The following is a 5499-nucleotide window of genomic DNA, read 5'->3' on the forward strand; positions in this document are numbered from 1 at the left end:
GGGGGCCCTGTGTGTGTGTGTGTGTGGGGGCCCTGTGTGTGTGTGGGGGCCCTGTGTGTGTGTGTGGGGGCCCTGTGTGTGTGTGTGTGGGGGGCCGTGTGTGTGTGTGTGTGGGGGCCGTGTGTGTGTGTGTGTGGGGGCCGTGTGTGTGGTGTGTGTGTGTGGGGCCGTGTGTGTGTGTGGTGTGTGTGGGGGCCGTGTGTGTGTGTGTGTGTGGGGGCCGTGTGTGTGTGTGTGGGGGGCCGTGTGTGTGTGTGTGTGTGGGGGCCGTGTGTGTGTGTGTGTGTGGGGGCCGTGTGTGTGTGTGTGTGTGGGGGCCGTGTGTGTGTGTGTGGGGGCCGTGTGTGTGTGTGTGTGTGTGTGTGTGTGTGTGGGGGGCCGTGTGTGTGTGTGTGTGGGGGCCGTTGTGTGTGTGTGTGTGGGGGCCGTGTGTGTGTGTGTGTGTGGGGGCCGTGTGTGGGGCCGTGTGTGTGGTGTGTGTGGTGTGTGTGTGTGTGTGGGGGCCGTGTGTGTGTGTGTGTGGGGGGCCGTGTGTGTGTGTGTGTGGGGCCGTGTGTGTGTGTGTGGGGGCCGTGTGTGTGTGTGTGTGTGGGGGCGTTGTGTGTGGTCCGTGTGTGGGGGCAGTGTGTGTGTGTGTGTGGGGGCAGTGTGTGTGTGTGTGGGGGCAGTGTGTGTGTTGTGTGTGGGGGGCAGTGTGTGTGTGTGTGGGGGCAGTGTGTGTGTGGTGTGGGGCAGTGTGTGTGTGTGTGTGGGGCCGTGTGTGTGTGTGTGGGGGCCGTGTGTGTGTGTGTGGGGGCCGTGTGTGTGTGTGTGGGGGCCGTGTGTGTGTGTGTGGGGGCCGTGTGTGTGTGTGTGTGTGTGGGGGCCGTGTGTGTGTGTGTGTGTGGGGCCGTGTGTTGTGTGCGTGGTGGCGTGTGTGTGTGTGGGGCCGTGTGTGTGTGTGTGTGTGGGGGCCGTGTGTGTGTGTGTGTGGTGGGGGGGCCGTGTGTGTGTGTGTGGGGGCCGTGTGTGTGTGTGTGTGGGGGCCGTGTGTGTGTGTGTGGGGGCCGTGTGTGTGTGTGTGGGGGCCGTTGTGTGTGTGTGGGGGGCCGTGTGTGTGTGTGTTGGGGGCCGTGTGTGTGTGGGGGCCGTGTGTGTGTGTGTGTGTGTGTGTGTGGGGGCCGTGTGTGTGTGTGTGTGTCGTGTGTGTGGGGGCCGTGTGTGTGTGTGTGGGGGGGCCGTGTGTGGGGGCCGTGTGTGTGTGTGTGGGGGGGGCCGTGTGTGGGGCCGTGTGTGTGTCGTGTGGGGGGCGTGTGTGGGGGCCGTGTGTGTGTGTGTGTGTGGGGGCCGTTGTGTGTGTGTGGGGGCCGTGTGTGTGTGTGTGTGGGGGCCGTGTGTGTGTGTGTGTGTGTGTGTGTGTGGGCCGTGTGTGTGTGTGTGTGTGTGGGGCCGTGTGTGTGTGTGTGTGTGTGTGTGTGTGGGCCGTGTGTGTGTGTGTGTGTGGGGGCCGTGTGTGTGTGTGGGGGCCGTGTGTTGTGTGTGGGGGCCGTGTGTGTGTGTGGGGGCCGTGTGTGTGTGTGTGGGGGCCGTGTGTGTGTGTGTGGGGGCCGTGTGTGTGTGTGGTGGGGGCCGTGTGTGTGTGTGTGGGGGGCCTGTGTGTGTGTGTGGGGGCGTGTGTGTGTGTGTGGGGGCCGTGTGTGTGTGTGTGGGCCGTGTGTGTGTGTGTGTGGGGGCCGTGTGTGTGGTGTGGGGGGCCGTGTGTGTGTGTGGGGGCCGTGTGTGTGTGTGTGGGGGCCCGTGTGTGTGTGTGGGGGCCGCGTGTGTGTGTGGGGGCCGTGTGTGTGTGTGGGGGCCGTGTGTGTGTGGGGGCCGTGTGTGTGTGTGGGGGCCGTGTGTGGGGGGCCGTGTGTGTGTGTGGGGGCTGTGTGTGTGGGGGGCCGTGTGTGTGTGTGGGGGCCGTGTGTGTGTGTGGGGGCCGTGTGTGTGTGTGGGGGCCGTGTGTGTGTGGGGGGGCCGTGTGTGGGGGGGGCCGTGTGTGGGGGGGCCGTGTGTGGGGGGGCCGTGTGTGTGGGGGGGCCGTGTGTGTGGGGGGGCCGTGTGTGTGGGGGGGCCGTGTGTGTGTGGTGGGCCGTGTGTGTGGGGGGGGCCGTGTGTTGTGTGGGGGCCGTGTGTGTGTGTGTGTGTGGGGGCCGTGTGTGTGTGGGGGCCGTGTGTGTGTGGGGGCCGTGTGTGTGTGTGGGGGCCGTGTGTGTGTGTGGGGGCCGTGTGTGTGTGTGGGGGCCGTGTGTGTGTGTGGGGGCCGTGTGTGTGTGTGGGGGGCCGTGTGTGTGGGGGCCGTGTGTGTGTGTGGGGGCCGTGTGTGTGTGTGGGGTGCCGTGTGTGTGTGTGGGGGCCGTGTGTGTGTGTGGGGGCCGTGTGTGTGTGTGGGGGCCGTGTGTGTGTGTGGGGGGCCGTGTGTGTGTGTGGGGGCCGTGTGTGTGTGTGTGTGTGTGTTGGTGTGGTGGGCTCGCAGGGAGAGAGGCTGCACGTTGGGTGGGGGGGAGCTTGCAGGGGGAGAGAGGCTGCACGTTGGGGGGGGGAGGATGCAGGGGGGAAAGAGGCTGCACGTTGGGGAGGGGGGAAGAGGCTGCACGTTGGGGGGGGAGCTTGCAGGGGGAAAGAGGCTGCACGTTGGGGGGGGGGAGCTCGCAGGGGAAAGAGGCTGCACGTTGGGGGGGGAGCTCTCAGGGGGGAAGAGGCCTGCACGTGGGGGGGGGGGAGCTCTCACAGGGGGGAAGAGGCTGCACGTTGGGGGGAGCTTGCAGGGGGAAAGAGGCTGCACGTTTGGGGGGAGCTTGCAGGGGGGAAAGAGGCTGCACGTTGGGGGGGGGGAGCTTGCAGGGGGAAAGAGGCTGCACGTTGGGGGGGGGGAGCTTGCAGGGGGAAAAGAGGCTGCACGTGGGGGCCGAGCTTGCAGGGGGAGGGAGGCTGCACGTGGGGGGGCTCGTGCTGGGCAGGGGGCCGTGTTGCACTTTGTGGGAGGTGTGCTATTAATCTTCTCCCTTTGTTTTTCTAACACAGTTTGTGACTACTGGCATCTGGGTGTAATTGCCCCCCGTCGTCCCACCTTAAAGACTGAGAGAACAGTGTGGTCTAATGCACATCACACCTCCTATGTCCTCCAATGTATTCAACAAGAGCATTTTTATGGTAAATGGAGAAATACAATTTTTACACCTAAAACGCACGGGACTCCGATACAAAAGATTTTTTTTCTTTCATTGTTGCCAATGTCCAATATGGCTTTATTCTACGTATTGATTTGTAAAGTTGATTGTTACAGTGTATATTTGTATCCCCGACCTACTGTCTCCCCCTCTCTAATTACCCTGTAGACTGTAACCCCCCCGAGAGCAGGGTCGGCTCCCCTCTGTACCAGTCTATCAGTGTTATATATTTGTATCCCCCGACCTTCTGTCTCCTCCCCATTACCTGGTAGACTGTGAGCCCCTGAGGGCAGGGTCCGCTCCCCTCTGTACCAGTCTATCAGTGTTATATATTTGTATCCCGACCTTCTGTCTCCTCCTCATTACCCTGTAGACTGTGAGCCCCTGAGGGCAGGGTCCGCTCCCCTCTGTACCCGTCTGTGAGGATTGGTTTATTCACTGTAATTTATATCTGTATTTTGTGTGTTACCCGTTCCCATGTACAGCATGGAATAAATGTTCTCTATAAAAATAAAACTGTATAAATATATTTCTCCTTCTTTTTTTTTTTTTTTTTTAAATTGATATACTTATTTTAATAAAACTGTTCTAGAAAGTTTGGGCTGAATGTTCATTTCTATAATGATAAGCTCGGTGTGACATTAGTGAGCAGTCACTGCCGGTCGGGCTGCGGTCACAGTGTTGTAGGTAGTTTCCAAAACATCTGTCCTCACATGTAGACCCACAGTAAACTGATCAGATCTCGCTGACAATTTATTTTCTGTCTTTAGCAGACCCCTGATCCTCTCTCAGCACCCCCCATTTATTAGGCCCCAGTCCTGTTTCACCGTGTTCCCTCCTTTGGTGGCAACATAACTCCATGAGGCTCACACCGCCTGATTCCGGTCATATGGGGCGAAACGTTTTTTTTTTTTTTTTCTTTTCTTTAAATTTAAAGGGACGTAAGTTGCTTTTTGCTGAGCGTCTGAAGCTGTTGCCACCACTGTTCCATAGGACGGGCTCTGGCAGAGGTGACACTACATATTTTACAGAGGGGTAACAATACTTCTTAGAAATTTTGAGAAGTATTTTTAGCCGCTGAGGAGAACATCATAATTTGCAGCAACTCAAAATGATAGTACATACAGTAGATGGGTATCTATAAGGCCCCTTTCAGATGTCCGTGTTTAAACAGGTGCAAGCCACACGTACCAGTATGGTTGTCCGTGTGGTACCGGTAAAAAAAAAAGTAAGATACTGAAATGAATGTTTTTGGTTTTGTTTTTTTTTTTGATTTTTTTTTTTTGTTAATGTGGAAAGCCTGAAAAATTAAAGATATAGGAAGATAAATAGAGCTTATAGAATAGTGTTCTAGAGATAGTTAGCTTGACCAGCATTTTTACACCATTTTATTTTTTAATTTAAAAAAAAAAGTGGGGTCCCCCCAACTTTCATATCCAGCACAGGAACAGCAGCAGCTGTAGGCTGAAATCCTCAGCTCTTTGCAGTACCTTGGCTGGTTATGAAAAATAGAGGGGATCCCACGCTTATTCTTTACATTTTTAGATTAAAAAAAATTACGTGTGGTCCCCTCTATTTTTACTAAAAAAACAGCCATGGTACAGCAGACAACTGGGGGATGATATTCTTAGGGTGGAAAGGGCCATGGTTATTTGGCCCTTTCCAGCCTAACAATAGCAGCCCACAGACGCCCGAGAAGTGGCACATCAATTAGATGCAGCAATTGTGGTGCTGGACCTGGCTTTTTCCCGTTGCTTTGGTGCAATGGCAAACTGGGTAATATTTGTGGGGTTGATGCCAGCTCCAGCATACACCCCTACTACTAATCCAGTAGATGAAAGGAGAATAACAAACTTTATTTGAACAAAAAACCTTCGACTCAGACCTCATTCACCAATTTATTTGATTTTTATAAATAAAAAACAGTTCTACCGTAATCTATGGTGAGGTCCCACGACATTCCCCAAAAGCAAACCTGGAAAGACATAAAAGAGAAAATCATTCAATAAATAAAGACAAAGACACCCTCTTTTCCAATTTATTTCTCTATCAAAGCCCTAATCCTGGTCTGCCGAAAGCCAATTGGGGGCGGTCACGTCAATACTGCTGTCACACTCAATGGAGAACCGAACATTCCTCATTGGTTGTGAGAGTACTCACACACACACTGCTGTGGATGCTTCTGTTTGATGACCTTCATCTCATAAGGTGAGCTCAGGTTATTCAGGTCAGCAGTATGTGTGCGGGCGCGGCAGTGATGTCACAGGTTAATCAGAGTTCACAATGAACTCAGATGACATCCTTATGACACCCG

At 55.4% G+C, this 5499-nt stretch overlaps 1 long non-coding RNA gene across 1 annotated transcript in view; it reads left to right on the forward strand.

Annotated features, from left to right (window-relative positions):
• The window catches only part of LOC142309797 (uncharacterized), a 12521-nt gene extending 8807 nt beyond the window's left edge, over positions 1 to 3714 (forward strand). Inside the window, exon 2 of the long non-coding RNA XR_012753994.1 lies at positions 3040 to 3714. This is a non-coding gene — a long non-coding RNA (uncharacterized LOC142309797). The remainder of the gene's footprint in view (positions 1 to 3039) is intronic.
• Positions 3715 to 5499: the final 1785 nt, after the last annotated feature.

This window comes from Anomaloglossus baeobatrachus, chromosome 5, assembly GCF_048569485.1.
Source record: "Anomaloglossus baeobatrachus isolate aAnoBae1 chromosome 5, aAnoBae1.hap1, whole genome shotgun sequence".
NCBI lineage: Eukaryota > Metazoa > Chordata > Amphibia > Anura > Aromobatidae > Anomaloglossus > Anomaloglossus baeobatrachus.